Source organism: Argiope bruennichi, chromosome X2, assembly GCF_947563725.1.
Source record: "Argiope bruennichi chromosome X2, qqArgBrue1.1, whole genome shotgun sequence".
Classification (NCBI taxonomy): Eukaryota; Metazoa; Arthropoda; class Arachnida; order Araneae; family Araneidae; genus Argiope; species Argiope bruennichi.
In genome coordinates this window covers 80896773-80914172 of record NC_079163.1, presented here as the reverse complement: position 1 = coordinate 80914172, position 17400 = coordinate 80896773, and the positions used below count along the sequence as shown (strand labels likewise).

Sequence of the window (17400 nt, the reverse complement as noted above, 5' to 3'; positions counted from 1 at the left end):
TGAGTTTTCTGTACTTCAGATGCATAGAAGCATTACGACTGAGTTGGAAAACCGCAGGTATGAAAAACATAATGATATTATGATGCAATTTGCTGTCTCTAACTGTGGCTAATAAGAAAATAATCAGTGGAAAAGCACTTGAAAGTTATAATATTCCCCGAAGAATCATTTAAAATAAAAGTCGAATGTCTCCATTCGAAAAAACCAAGATGTTAGACATTATTGAGCAATGTTGAGGAAGAATAAGATCCTAGAGCAAGTCCTTACTTGTGCAAACTGGGGAATGCCTTTTGGCGGTCTTTATCTATGGCTCACTTGAAAGATTAATTTTAGATTCTTTAAGAAGGAAGATTCACCAATTTCAATGACACATCTGACGAGCATGATGAAATGTTGCAGGTCAACATAACCCGGAAGATTAATTTTGAAGGACCGTACTATCAAAGTTTGGAGTGTTTGTTTCGGTAAAGCGTTTTAGGGAAAAAGTAACAAGCGTTTTGTTGATGAACTTGCACAACTGTATTCAGGCAAGAGTTTGAAATAGCATATCTTCGTACGAATGGCAAAAGAAATCCTTATATTTCTAAACTTGTATCATGAAACTTGGCTGAATGTATGAAATATCGTGCATATAAATGACCCTCGTTAGAATGAAGGTCGTAGGAAATTTACTTCTTCTAATGCGATTTTAAACATTTTTTAAACTTTGAGGTTTGTGAATTTTAATCATCTCAATTTATATATTTTGAATAATTTTGTATATATTTCTTTACAATAAAGGCTTAATACTAGTATGTAAAGTAATCTTATTTTGTTATTTTTTGGGGAGGATTTCGATTGGCTTTAACACGGTTGGCAAAAATGCCCTTCCAGGTATTTTAATTTCCTGGGTATTTTTGCCTCTGTCATACTTCTATAGAATATAAAACAAGTTATAGAGGCTTATGGTGTATGATGGTTTGAAATTTTTTATACAATTTCTAGTTTACAAATCAGTTGAAATAAATAAATAAAAAAAAATCTGAGAAGGTTGTCTGTATTAACGGTACATTTTCTCAAGAAATCAGCAGAAATTCCATTAATTTTAAAATCGCCATCTTCAAAGATTCCTAGTAAGAAATAGTCTTCGCAGAGAATTCAAATGTAATTAAATAAATTCAATAAAGTGAAGGAGCAAGCATGAACTTTTTTTAACTAAAAATATTATCATAGACTATTCTTAAATTTACAACAACAACATATAAAAAGAAAAAAGCATCATCATAAAAGAAAAAAATTGTTTTTAGTGAAAAAAATATGTATTAATCAAATATTTATAGAAAATCTTTTAATACTATAGACATAAATGTCGACCATATTCTCCCACCAGCGATACCTATTTCTATCCCTTAAATCGTGAATAATTAAATACCAGAGGCAGCGAAGACCTAGTGGTAAGGTTTCTGTATTGGTAAGGTTCTGAAACCCGATTCCGCCAGCTATCCCTCGCAAACGTGCGTCTTGCGCACGTTAATTTCTACGCCGCGTGTAAAATGGCCTGTTGCTGGCTTGACACGTGAGCGTGGGGAGGGGGGGGGGTGACAACAAAAGAGTCGTTTCAATTAACTTCCTTGAAATTGATTTTTTTTTTGAAGGAAAACTTTTTATTTTTAAAAAATTTTGTTCAGCATTCTTGCAATCACATGATTTACACAGCTGTGGCTGAAAAATAAAAGAAATGTGCTAGGTAGAGGTAATTTTCTAGAATCATTAAAGAAACAAAACAAAGTTTCATATCTTTTATAAAAGCAATTCTGGAAACATAAATAAAATAATGCTTGAATAAAATTAAATTTATTTCTATTTCGTTCAATCAATATATAACAACAAAAAAAGGCAAATAATGAACCTATATAGTTATATCATTACTTTATTAATTACTTTTTATTTAAAAACGAATTATTTTTTATTAAAATTATTTTTCGCTTCTAACATACTATGCATAAAAAACATTCAATAACCTCACAAGATTCAAAACTGAGCAAAATAACCGAAGAAATACTTTTTTTACAAAAAAGGAAAGAACCTATCTTACTCGAAAACTATTTTCCATGTTCTAAATGCAAAAGTTCAAATATAAAAGAAAATGGAAATGCTAGTTAATTAAATCAGAAATATAAAATCTTCTTGAAGTACAGTTTCTTCATTGCAGACTTTCCACTTTTTGAAAGACTGTAGTTTGTTTTATCTCTTGAAATGGCCGCGGGAAGTTCAGTCGCAGCGTTAAAAGAAACTAGAGAAATAAAAACGTTCAATTTGATAGGAAGTTGCTAAGAATATGTTGGGAAAAACAGCAAAAGAATAAAAGACAAACGCCAGAAAAACTCCTCACACTAATCAGAGTAAAAACATTTTACTCTGGAAAAATGTAAAGGCAGTTCTCTTTTATGTTTTGATTTTTATTTTAAAAGTGTTATCATAAATCAATAAAGAAAATCGACTGTAACTTTGTTGTTTTTTAATTATTTGAAACAAGACCAGACAGCTGATTTCTTATTTTTAAATGTATTTTCGCTTTAAAACACTTTTTTCCTGGTGTGCATTACATGATTAAATTTTAAAATCCACTATACATATTGTACGAATAACACAAGGAAACATGCCGTTAGACTAAAATAATTTGCATCGTTATTATTTATCATACAGCTTTGGTTGATTTTGACGCCATATGAATTGACTTAAACAAGGAACAATTAAAATTTAATTCATTATCTATATGTAATTTAAGCGATTGAAAACCCGCTTTCGAATTCAGGGAAATCTAAAACGCAGAGACTTATTAAAATAACGATGTCGAAATTTTGGATGTTAATAATACTCTTTGTAGACTTCGTTTACAAGAAGGTTAACAAGTTGTGCTCAAGTAACAAGTCTCAAAATTTAAAAACCTATTCAGATAAAAAAAAAGTAACTACAGAAATAAATGGGAAAATAAAATGTTTGATATTTTCTCATGGAAACATACCAAACTGGATTTCAAATTGAATTCTAATTAAAAAGGAAATACTTTTAATTCGTTTTTTTTTATTTATTCAACAAGATGAATTCCCAAATCTATCTATGCAACTTATATATGTGAATTTCAAAAAGTATAATGTCAAGGAAAATCTTCTGAAATATCTATGGCTTCCGATTTATATGAGTGAAAAAGAAAGAATGGATGGATGGATAGATAGAGAGGAAGACAACGAGGATTCGAATTAGTCTATTTATAGTTTGAGTGTATTTGTGAGCATGGGGCATATACAAATTACCTATTCGTTTGTATTTATCGTACCTATTTATCTTGGGTGTGATTCATTTTTAACGCCGTAAATAAATGATTGACTGGTACGCACAGCAGTTTCCTATGGCTTAAACTATGGCATTACCGAAGACCATGAATCAAAGGAAAAAAGTTGTGAATTCTATCATCTGGCCTTGCTTTTTTAAGCACTATTCAAAAACTAGTAAAACGATTGTTGTTTTAGGAATGAATTGATTTGTCTGGCTGCAGTAAGTTTCCCTGGTTTCCTCCATGTGAAGCACAAACGTGGACAAGTTTCCCTTGAAAGACAACCAGGCAGGCAGTCTACTACCATGTATAAAACTGGAAATGATTGCCTCAGTCGCTAAATAGATTTGAATTTGGCCAATGAGATATGCCACAATTATTTTCATCGTAAGTCCTTGATTCATAGTCATGTACTAATTCAAATGAGATTAGAAGCCCATCTCGATTGACTGTTTGCGCAGACTTGTATATTTAGTTCGTTTAATATAGAAGAAGTGCTTCCTTCCACATTTTTACAGAACCAGTGGGAAAGAAATCGCTATCTCAATTATTAAGTAATAATGCGAGTTAATCCAATTAATAACTCATTAAAATTTCTTCGGAAAGATTAAGAAATTATATTGAATGTATTTACTCAATGAACAAAGTGGAACACATAAAAGAAGGAGAAGGTTTTTTTCTTGAGGTAAAAATGGTAAAATAGATGATTTCCACTTGAATTGCAGTGTATTTTGAAAAGTTAAATGTAACAATCTGTTATAATTAATCTTTCAGGTCATCGCTTAATCAAAAATTGTCTTACCTGGTTCAATTTTTATTTATTAACTTTATACGAAGCCTAAAACAATGTGGATAATCTAGTGGAATAACATTTTTAAAAGTAAACAAAAAAACTTGAAAAAATTTCTAGAAACGGAATTTCAATAAAGGTATTCAATCAACTTAAATTTCAGACATGAAGGAAGAAAAAAAGAAAATCTTCAGTTGAAAGGAAATGATGTTAGCCACTTCCGATAATTTGAAAAATATAATTCGGAAAAAAAAAGATGTCTGAATTAGAAAAGTTAACAGACATTTCTAAAGGATTAAAGAATATAAAAATAAAAAGTAACTCAATGAGAAAAGAACATTGAATTAGAAGAGTAAAAAGCACTTATTAGTAAGCTCGAGGATGGGTGGGGGAGGAGGAACATGGAACAGCGGGGAAGAGAGTGTCTTAGGAAAGTATCCCGACTTACAGTTCCTTTTGTAATCCTTTCGCTACCATTTGCGAGGAATAGAAGAAAGCTTTTGAAACTGAAAGGAAAACATTTTTTTATCAAGAATGAAACGAAAGAAGAAAAGAATGCATGTGCATGTTTCATAAAAAGAGGTCTGATTAATAGAATTAGATAGAGATGGGTGAGTAAAGCTCTAATTTAATAATGCAGTTGCTTTTAAAAACGAGCTGGGATCCATTAATCTTTAATTACGAATAAAACTTGTGCTGAATTAATTGTCCATTGTAAAATTTTATCAAAGCACTTTGTTGCTTATTTTTAAAAAGGATAGCTGTTTTTAGTTGCACAACTTTATTTCTAAAATTATTAATGATACATACCAAACACCATAGTTGCTTTTTGTTAAGTTATCGCTTAATGGTTACTAAGTTGTTTTATTTATTTTATGCTTGTGTCTGGGTTTTTAACATTTAAAAAGTCTCGTCACAGAAGATTAAATTAGAATTGTGTTTTATAAAGTTTCCGCAAAAAATTGATTAAAAAATAAAAATGTTATATTTATCAAATTATGAAACATAGCATATTGTGTATTAACTTTCTTAAAACATTCATTTATGCAAACGAGTTCTCGGTTTCATTTAATAGGGTTGCATTTGCAACATAAAATGGAAAATGAAAGAATAACTCCGCGAAATGAGGATGTGGAATTTATTATAGTCAGTGGAATCCCAATACCAATACTCAATAATTGGATTTGTAGCTTATGCTTATTCAGATGTAATCCTCATCATGTAACAACAGTTCAAAATAAAGTTATTTCCTACAAACCTCTAATTCTTTACCTCCCACGTAGCCGTCGCTTAATGAATGAGAATATAAATTAAATTAAGTACGAGAATTAAAAATAATGATACTGCTATCCGTTATTGGTTCAATCATTGATGCCAGTTGAAGCAAATTTTGATCTACTAAATAATGGCATCTTTAGTCATTGTTATGCTCTATATACAAGGTTTGGTGTCGACTAATGTACATTTGTTTATAATCGGTGGTTTCTTTATTAATCTGCCACAAGGAATTATTTACAACTAATTTATTAATTCACATTTAAAAGAAGTTTTTAAAATATACTTCATATTTTAAATTTGAAAAAGGCTAAACCATTACATTTAACTTCTTTGATGTATGAATCTTAATTACGAAGACTTTATTTTTAAAAAACAATAACATGTACCAGATTTCTAATATGAAATCTGATTTTCTAAAGATCTCTAAATTTCAGATATTGCTTTTACGTTAAAACGTTAAAATTTAATTATATATATGATTCTTGCAAAATGGCGATTCTGGATTTCTATTTAAAGTATTGCGATTATAAAATGTCGCCTTTGGGGAATATCATTGCCACTATGTAATTTTTTTTTTGCAGCTGAATTTCTTTGTAAGCAATAATTATTATTGCAATTGTTACAGATAACAACTGCAATAAGGTACATTGCACATTTCAAAACATATCTCAAACATCTGAACTGTTGACTACTTTTCAAGTATAAACAAAGAAAGAGAGGAAAAATCAAACACAATATTGACATTAAAGGAATGGATCAAATGATTTATTTTAGACTCGCGAACCTGGCATAGCAATAGATCTTGGAAACATTTCATTAACCGCAATTAAACGGCATTAAAATAGAAAAAGAACTATATGGTCTTTTCGTAAATGACTTTTTAATGTTTTCTTCTGAAAGAACAAAACCTTTAAGGGGATATTCCCGGAAGAGATTATAGAAGTCTTTTTGTTGCAATATATAATATGAAAGTATTACTGTGCATAAGGAATCAAGGAAAACCTCTAAGTAAATTAATAGGTAATGCTTGTTAATATCTTGATTAAGTATAAACATATTAATGCGTGATCCCGAGATAGCCCAAAAGATCTTCAACAGCTTTTTAATGACCTGACTGAGCTCTGAACTTAAATTTTTAAGGAATGATCCTCAAACATCAGCTTGTTAACATGTAAACAGGGTTAAACATCTCATAATACTAAAACTATGTAGATAAATATGTCCTTATATTTGACGAGATTAATTAGTTCATTTTTCATTCAAGCTGTTAACTGGAAGACATAAGGATCCTAAAATTTACGCTTCTGGTAGTTGTTTAATTCTTGAGGCAAATATTTTAAAAGAATTTGTATTTGGTTCCTTCACAAGTTTCAGGACGTTTTCAAACGGTTTATTGGTGATAATTTTACTAAAATGAATCATTGTGAAGATTTAATAAATATTTATTTGTTAGCGCTAATTATCTGTTAATGCTTTCTCAAATTCCTCATCTGTATTTCCCATGATAGCAACATATCTTACAATATTTTATGAGATCATTAATAATGCGAAACATGAGGTTAATTGCAGAATATTATTATGACACTGCCATTTATAAACTTAACCTCACCATGTTATGAATAGAATATTGGGCATTAACGCTTACATAATTAACATATTTTTCAGGCTAAAAATGGAGATATTTATTCATTTCCTCATATGAAACTTTCATAAAAATACTTTTTGCAAAGAAAAGAATACTCTTGTATGCTAAAAGTGTTAAAATGATCATTCAGGCAATTGAATTATCATCTTTAAAATAATTACCATCTTTGAAAGTATGAATGTAGTTAAATGAAAAAATACATTTTCATCATCTGAGAAAGCATAGGTAATTTTCTTTAAAATCGTTCTCAAAACGATTATCTAAGAGCAAAGTAATCTCCATTGAATGCAAAATTGGAATAAAATCTATTTTAGTGATACGTAATGTTTTGTAAAATCTCTTCAAATTGCGAGTAATATCCATAGTTAAGAAAATGAAAAATAGGAAGAATAAAACATGATGGTAAGTATTAATATCCTCCGTTTAGTTTCGCAGCTGTTTATTGTATAAAAATTCATCAATATAATAGAAAATTTCACATGGTGAAAATATTTTAGATTTGGAGTAAACAAATCTGATCGATTCCAAAATATACTATGTGTCTTTAAAGAATTTTCTTCATGTAAAATAAATTACATAAGCTATGAAAAATTATCCTAGTATTGAAAGAGACACTTAATCGTTTAAAAATATCTGTAAGTGTAAATTTGATTTAAAAGAAACAGATTTTAATAAATAAATTGATTTCAAATCACACAAATTCCAGGTTTTATTCAACTAATTTTTATAGTCATTTGGTTTGCTCTTAAGTATAACAAAACAGCTACCTTAACCCTTTCTAGGGCCGTGGGAAGTATGCTTCCCACCAAATTTATCAATCTTTGTATGAAATTTTGTAGGTTGGCATAAGTTCTGACAAATTTTTTTAGAAAAAACTGAAACTTAGATGCTTCAGTTCTTTATCTCACACAAAATGACGTGTCTTGATTTGTTACTTAATTATTAATTAACCAAATTAATTAATTAATCAAATTAAATTTATCTAATAAGCTAAATGAATCCTTTCTCTTATTCTAATTTCAAGCCTAAAAATATTTTAACAAATATGACTAGAAAAAAATGGCCCTTTAAAGGGTTAAATGCAAAATGTTTGATTTTTTTTTACCTTAAGTTCAAAGAAATAAAATTTATTTTAGCAAAATGTAATGAATTCATAAGAAGACTGAATATCCTATTATGATGGTTTTTAGTGCACTACTTTTTTCCACTGATAAAGAGAAAATGTAAATATTTTTTTTAATGTTCTGATACATTAGGCTTTTCTATTTAAACTTTATAAAATGGAATCCATCAATTGATATGGTACAAATAAAAATGATGCAGAGGACGATCCATGTTTAACAATGTAGTGAAAGCATTGTATTTAAATGTAATAAGATAATCATTTAAATATAGTTCAATCTTATTTGAAGAGGTTAAAAAATGAATACATACTCCTTTTTTCAAGCGATCCAGGTTAATTCTTATATTGAAATTCTAGCCTTGGAGAAATTAATAAACCAAATTTGTTCATTCTGCAACTTTTATAATAAAGGGAATATTTTATTTTCAGGTTTCCTTAGAAGTAACATGAGAATTAAATGTAACCATAAAGAAATTATTCCCTCTACTTTGGCATTCAGGGTGAATTGAATGACTCGGTAGTTACTATAGTAATTTCAGATTGTATGGTGGACACAAAATAATCCTCAATAAGAACAGCACGTCTCGCTAACCCTAAAGGGGTACGATTCGCTATCGACAATGGGCTCGTTAACAGCAACACTATCGTTATTGTTTACTCCAAATGGCAATTTCTGATCTCCAAAATTGAGCTACCCCCCCCCCTCCCTCCAGAAGGATGGACTTTAAAGGCAAAATTAAAATTCCCAAATTTCAAGATGAGTCATTAAAATGCATTATAAACTATAAAAAATATTGCAGAATATTATTTTATTTTCATCTGATGTTATTTTGTAATATTATAAAAATATATTATTGGTTGAATAATAAAACCTGAAGGCTGTTTCGCAATTTATTATTATTTTTTAAAACTCTATATTTACTTTAATATAAGGAACAGCAATGAAACGAGTTTATATGGAATTTAACATTATTAGGTCTTCATGGAAAATATTAGTTTGTTGTTAAAGTTTGGCGAAAGATGACAGCTCGTTTAAAGTTGCGATATATGGTAGCTTAAGCCGAGAAAAGTACTTCAACTGTTTCAAACAACGAATTCGACAATTTACTACATTTTCCAAGCAACAAGAAATTTTCGGCATTAAAACTGGCATCGACTGTATATTAAGTTATCAAAAAGAATTCTCGATTATAATGTTCTATCATGAAGCAAGCAAAACAAAAGTAAGTAATTATAACTCTTAATTTTACTATCAATCAAATATAAATTGCTCGGTATGGATATTTTTTGATACTAATGCATTCTATTCAAATAAAATAATCCATCAATTATATTTTTAAAGAATCTGTTGGAAATTCCGTGGTTATTTTTATAACTTTCCAGTGTCAGATATTTTAATTCCATTTTCATTATTTTAAAAAAGCAATTCATTTCGTTTAGCATATTTCATAAAATGTAATAAATGTGCCAGAAAATAGTAGAATATAAAATATATTACATACAAGGTGCCCATTGTAAACGCGCTCCGATTACTATTACTAAACTATCAGATATAAGCATATAGTTTCAACTGAAAATTACTTTAAATGACTAAAAAACTTATATTTTGTGTTTTTTAGTCAAAAAATGTACTGTATCGAATCTAAATTTTGAACATTCCTTTGGTCCTAATAGTCATATTTAGAAAAATATTCTTAACATATTAATATTCTAAACAACAAAAAGTCTCATTCATTTTGCGATTTAAATCGAAAGAGTTGAGAAGCTTTGAAATTCATTGTTTTAGACCAGTTCAATAGCTGCCTCAAGGAAGAACATCTGATCAACAACTCAACTTTCTCGAGACTATCATTTATGGCTCTTTAAGAAATGAAATTCAAAGCTTCATAACTCGGTCACTTTCTGCTTAAAATGTTATTGAGTGAAAAATATTTTACTAAATATGACTAACCAACATGACGGGGAGCAATATAAAAAAATTGAATTCCGTGTTTCATTTTTTTTTTTCAATAGTGCATTTAATATTCGAATCAACCCGAAATATAATTCTTCAAGACATATGAAGCATTTTTAAGACTGGAATTATTTGTCTATCTCCTAACAGTTTAGAAATTATCTGTTGAGTCAATGTTAGATGGGAAGCCTTGAATAATAAGAACACCACCTACCAATTACGATCTATTATCTACTAATATCTTAAATTTCTTTAGATTCATTTTTACTCGATAAAAGCAACAGAACTCTTACAAATCTTACCATTTATTCCAAACTATTTACAAAACATTTTTAATTTATTAATTATTCTAAAGAGATTCTGAAACAAATTTGCTAATTAGCCCAAAAGGAATATTGATTAAATATTCAGCAAATTAGTAGACGATCCATTGAAGCCAATTGTCTAAATTGCTTTGTCTCTCCAATTTTAGCTGACTTCATTTATCTTCTTCACTTATAAGTTCATAATTAATGAAGTCTTCAAGACGTTCTATTTTTTAAATTATCTCTCATATGAGAATTCTCAATACGCATGTGTGTTCAATAATTTAGGTTTAATGTCTTGACGTGTTCTCAAGATAAAGGAAATACAGAGAAGTCATCCAATAAAAATGAAATCAGTTTGAAATGTCTGATGAAGCGAGCGGGATGTCGCTAAAGGGCAAAATGGATGCTCCCATCATAAAAGGCTCACATAAGAGCGTTGACCTGCCCGTCGAAATTGGTTGAGAACATGGGGAGAGGGGTAGTTAAGGGGGAAATAAATTCTTCGACCGCACATTTTATTTCACTTTGGAAGTTATCTCAAAGAAATGTCAATTTTTCATCGTGTTCTCATTCTTGAATTTAATATATTTTTCAAAGGAAAGAATGCTAGTATATTATATTAATTTCTTTAAGAATCTTTAATTAACTTTTTATAAATTTCTTCTAAAAGGCAATTTTTATTTAGTTGGTAATTGATTGCCATAATATGGTTTCTAGACTTTCAAGATAATTTACAATTGACTTAATACGGCTGAAGGACATAGCTATCATTTGTCAAGTCTAAAGGTCTTAGCTCTATAACTTATTTCTCTCAAAAAGTAATGTTTGAGAAAAGTGTCTTAGAAAGTTGTTTTGATATTTTCTGCTTATGTTGAAACATATTGAAAAAGACATTAAGGATCTGAATAAGTGTCTTAAAGTTGTCAAAATATTTCATTTTTCTGGTGAAAATTAGAAGATATAATTTCTTATCCTTCTCAGTGTTATATTTTTTGAGATGTTAAATTATTTATTATGAAATAACATTCAAAGCGTCCTTGGAATTTTTTGTGAACTATTGAATTATACATTATTAATAGTCAAATAAATGCTATAAACTGACAGTATCGAAAATGTGTTTATTAAATGGTGATCTTCAGTGATAACAATTAGTGTTCTATAAACTTCAAAAATTTATATTTAGAACTTTCAAAAATTGAGTAAAAAGAAAATCAATGCTGAATATTTTATATGAAGAATGTCGGATATTAAAGTTCTTTTTGCAAATAATTTATAATTTTTCAACAAATACTTTAAATTAAAAATTTTAACATCTGAAAAATCTGCTGACAGATAATAATATCAAAGCTTCATTGTATCTGCATAAACAAAAAGGAATTTGGTTCTTCAAGTCAGTTCTTGTAAATTCTTAAAGTCTGAGATTAATGTATTTTCAGATTTTGTGCACTTGTATGTTTTCAATGATTATACATTTTTTTGCATATTTTCAGAATTTGATTATTCTTTTAAATATAAATTACATTTAACATATGAGTGGCGTCATCTCACGGTGAATTTGAGAAGAATTGATTTCAAGATTTTTTTAGCATTTGTCATAAGGAAATATAGATTAAAAGGACTAAAAAAAAAAAAAAATTCTACCTACAATGATAAAAGGGTACAGTTGATAACTGTTATTGCTAAGAATTCCTCTTTTTTCCAACAATTTTAAATCAGTAAAAAGTTTATTAAAGTACCCTAGTTTAAAACTCATTCATTTTATTACTTCCTCATATACGAAGTCTCGTACTTATCAAAAAATTCTGAATCGATATTTTGATGAATCTCCGCGTTCCAAAGCTCTCTGAATTCGAAAAACACACTTCTGAAAGTAGGGTTATCTGTCAGTGAACATGACAACTGAAAAACACTTTGATCTAAAAGGATGAAATTTGATTATGTATTTTAGAATACATTTATACATTTCTATTATAATTTGAACGAAATCCATTCAGAGAAAGTCTGTTTGTATGGTTGTTCGAGCACAAGTGAACTCAATACTTACAAAACGTAGAGAGCTAGATGGATAACATTTGCTACTCAGGTTCAGCTTTTGAAATGTAGATTCTTAATAGATTTTGAACCAAATGTGTCAAAAGGTTGACCGTCTGTCTGCATGTATTTTCACACACATATAAACCCAATGACCCATAATAGCAAATACTAAAACCAATAAAATACGTTATGTAATCTCGTAACTGTAGTTCAGTGTCTAATTTTGGTTCCAATTGGCCGGGAAAAAAAGGCATCAAAAACATATTAACACGATAGATTCAGTTAAAATTATAGATTTATAGCAAAGATCAACATTTCGTAACTGTTGTTCGCCAATACCATGCCAAGCATTCGTGGCCTTACCCAAAATCCACAATTTTATGCGGGGTGTGGTGATAAGACCTTTATTACAGAGTAAGAGAGAATAGTTTTGTGAAGGTCACTTTCGCTGGTTTTATGTCATATCACGATATTCTCTCGACCCAATAAAATACAAATCATAAATAAAATTCAGAAACTCATAAAATGACACAGAAATTGAGTACCAAACGATAGCTTTTAAGAATTGAATATGATTGTAAAAAAATCAATAAAGACTGAAAGTGTCATAAGACGACTATTTCTCCAGCAAATATTTTCCTAATTCTTCAACTGACTTTCTCCTAACTGAAAATTACATGGTTTAGAAATTCTCCGGAAAGCTGCATTTATTTTACTTAAATACAATCGCAACTAAATCATTTATTATAAACTAATCAAAAGAAATAATGAATTCTTAACACAAAAATGTTCTTTCCATTTTTTGAATTTTAGACTTTGGCTTTTGTGCTTTTCAGACATTCATACAGTTCAAGAGCGCCTAACGAAAACTTAAATATTCAATTATTGTCGTAAAAAAATAAATTTGTAAATGAAATGAAATTTTTATAAAATATTTTTATTGTCCCTCATCTCCATACAAATCATCGTGTTATTAAAATAAGTATTAAGCTTGTGGCAATTGACATGTTTCTTCCAATGAAATTTGAAATCAAAACTGAATATCGAATAAATTCAAAATGAAAAATAATTACATTAATTATCTTAGAATGTCATTTAACCGTTTGCTTTCACCCTCGTTAATTTCAAAGGAATGTACCTTGTATTGTCTTCAAACTAAACTTTTGTTTGAAAACAAAAATTTTAAAACAGACATGTATAGAGAAAATAGTTTGATGAAATGTAAAATACATTAATATTTAATGAAAATTATTTTTAAATGCAGATGAAAGCCTAAAATTGTATTTAAAAACGAAATTCACATTTTGTTTTTAAATTCTTCTCGCAATTTCATCATCAACGAATGGGATACTTTCTTAGAAATTAAATACACTAATTTTAAACTTAGAAATTAAATACATTAATTTTTTTATTCTAAACTTTTTTAATCGTCTTTTAAAAAGATTATACTGTCTTCCTTATTCATTGAATAAAATATTTTTAAATATGATATTTCATGCACTTTCGCGAAATAGTTTACACATTTTAGTCTGAACTAACCAAATCCTTTTGATTTAGCTACATTGAATTTCAATGCTTTTCATTGAAGCATTATATATATATATATATATATATATATATATATATATATATATATATATATATATATATATATATATATATATATATATATATATATTTAAAAATAGTCCTTAATGAGTTTATGAATAAAAAATATAATCTATGAAAGATATGATTACTAATGTATCTTGCTTATTTGTGCGTTACTTAAAGATAAATATTCAAACAGTAATTTCAATTATAATTCAACATAACCTTCAATGAATATTTTTCGAAGTTTAATAAGTAATTTGCTGCTTTATGTGTAACATTTAAGTACAGTGAACAAATATGTGAACGAAAGTAATTACGAATAATTACCATGTGCATAGAATTTGTTTTTAATCTCACCGTTTAAGTTTTTCACCAAATTTAACATGTACTCAGTGAATTTTTTACAAAAATTTTGAGTCTAAAAAAATAAATAAAAAGCAAAGACACGAATCCAGTCTAATGACTAAATCTATGAATGGAAGCCGGCTCCGGGTAGCGGATATCTGATTTTACAACAGGAGCCCCTCCTTTCCCGACTGAAGGAATGTAAAGGCTCAGCCTCAACTACGATCAATGCCGGGAGAGCCCAATACTTCCACAAAAGGGGTGGAAGGCAACAACTTGGAGGGGAATTGAGAGTTTTCGGTTTGAGGAAATTAAAGTAAAACTCTAAGGAACACTTACTTTTCCAAAAGAAAGTCCTCTTTTTTTCCTTTTACCCATGAAACTAAGACTAATTCGATTGAAAATAGAACCTTAAAAGCCCCAGACGCCAATATTCATGAGATGTCATAAGTTTAGAAGAAAAAAGAAAAAGAAAGGGATTTGCTCTTCAAGTTGTTGAATTTGCGCGCTTGCCCTGTCGAAGGATTCAGTTTTTTTTCCAAGTAAACTTTACTATTTCTTTTTTGATGCGGATCTGAATTGCAAATAAAGCGGAGACCGCCTTTTAATTTTTCTTTCAAATTTTTATTTTCCCTTTTTGTAATGTATTTTAAATTTGGGGGTTGCAGTTTCTAGTTTTACTTATGGCTGAACGAATAAAGAGATCCAACTCTGAATATTTAAGTAATTTCATAGAACATGTCGTTTCGTAATTTTCATCAAACGATAAAACTTTGAATATTTATGCAATTTCATGGAATAAGTGAATTTCGTGAATTCCATATATTTAAAGGCTATTAACAGCCGTTTATAGAAAGCGCAAAAGCTATAACCTATAAATAGGGTTTATTTCAATATTGCGCTTTTTGAAATTCCCAGTTTTCTGCAATGTTTCAATATTATGTGACTGGTAATTGGATTATCCAAACTGCAATAAAAATCTCTCTTAACCGGCAGTAACGGAATTTCGCCGATGCTGGATCCGGATAACTGAATATATGTTTTTAGAACTTAACTTTTTTTTTGTTTTGTGACAACATTTGTAGAAACTGGAACACTAATTGAATATGTCCATCATGTTTTTGAATTGACTGGCCCCAATTAAATACATAAGACAGAAAATTGCGCACATTAGTTAAAAAGTAAAACCCATACGCGCAGTCTTAGATTTCATTAAAGCGAAATTTAACAACACATTAAAACTACTAAACACTTTATCGTATGAAAGTTGTGCACTTTTCTTGCATGATAATGTATATCTCCGAATATTTCTCTGTTTATAAGATTGCCGCGTATTAATCTCTGCATATACAATAAATTCATACAATTATTTGTCAACATCAATGAATACTGCACTGTAACTTTTATGAAAATCTGCAATTTTTCGTCTGCTGCTTTCTACTTAGCTCTTCTGGTCTTCATCTTCATCATCTCCTTTCTGTGTTGATATTTCAGCGAATCCAGAGAGTGCGTGAAACGATCCATTGAAACCTGCATTTTCTCTTCACCAATTCATTAAATACACTTTTTTTTTATCTCATAGACTTTAATTTTGGATTTATATTTATATCTTTAAAAGTCCATTATTTTGATCTAATCGGTTAATTAAATGTAGGCCACGAGAGATTTTACTGTATTTCATACGAAAAGTTTCTAACCATTAAATGAATTCTTTAAGTTCTTATTGTGGAAACAATTTTGTGCACCAATTTAAAGCATCTCTGAGGGAAACAACAAACACTAAAATATTAACTCTTTGGAGCAAATAGGAGCTTTGGACTTCTGAACTTGCAAAATTTTGCCATTGCTATTTATATGCTTCAGAAACAGTAAATTATTTTGGTTAAGCTATTTCATTATTAAAGAAAGGTAATAAATGTTCTGGAACTAGATTTTCTCTCACAGTTTTTGGTAAATTTAAAAATTCCTACCATGTCACTTTCAAAGTACAGTAAAATTGTGTACAAATCATTTTTATGCGCATAAAATATTGTGCAATTTGATGACATTAATAATACAACATATTATTTTAAATGTAAGCATCGATTTAAATAATTCGCATGTTTTTATTTATAGTTTACTGAGGTTTGAAGTTAATCTCTTCTAAACGGATATACTTCTTTACGTGTTTTAAACTCTAAGGAACAGTTTTTTTAGCCCTTTGTATGTTCTTTTTTATGAGAACAAAGAAAAAAACTTTACCACCACTTCAAAAACTCCATAATTTATGTGCGTGAGTATTATTATTACTTTTTCTCGTGCTTTTTTCGTTCATTTTCGCTTGTTAAAAAAATAATGAATCCTGGCAGTCTGCCTGTCGTCTTCGTTTTTGGCATTATCATCACGCATGTCAACAATCGTTTTGGAATAAGTATTCAGCGAAAACAAGTGTATTAACGCTTGTTCAACACTAAAAACAAGGGATACATATCAGAGGTGATTATAAGCATATGTCTCACAAAAGTCTATTTAAATATGATTAGTCTATGTTGAGCCTTAAAATAGACGTATAAGAATGTGAAAAATCCAACCGCTTTTCTTTACCCTCACGAATTTTTAATATGGTTTGTGGGTCCGTGCGTGTATTTGAAACATAAACAACTTGCACTTTTGCTTGTTTTCCCCCGCATAAATATCCAAGATTAGTTGCCTTTGTTCTTTTAGTAATTTGCGATATTTTAATTATTTAAGCCGATAAAATAGTTAAGAGTCTTTGTTATAGAAATGGTAGCGTTTAAGTTTTTTCTCTATACTGATTTTCTATGAAGGTTTAAATTATGTTAGTAAGAAACCGTTTCCATGGTTTTGATGATGATTGAATAGAAAAGAAACATGGAAGAAATAAAAGGACGAGGAATCATTTTATACTAAGTGTTTAAATTTTAATGCACATTCAGAGATTTTTATAAGAATTACTTTGTGCTTTTTGAATAGAAGAAACAAAAATTTCGAGTTTAATAATTATTTCATAATTTTTA

General features: G+C 28.9%; 1 protein-coding gene across 3 annotated transcripts in view; it reads right to left on the bottom strand.

Moving 5' to 3' along the window:
* Positions 1-17400, bottom strand: part of LOC129960003 (synapsin-like) — a 415673-nt gene that overhangs the window by 307514 nt on the left and 90759 nt on the right. The window contains exon 1 of one of the 3 annotated variants that reach the window (XM_056072984.1): positions 4552-4582. The exons of the other annotated variants lie outside the window; for them this stretch is intronic. The gene's annotated coding sequence lies outside the window, so the exon portion shown is untranslated. Of the gene's footprint in view, positions 1-4551; positions 4583-17400 lie in introns of those variants that run through there. 3 annotated transcript variants of the gene reach the window in all.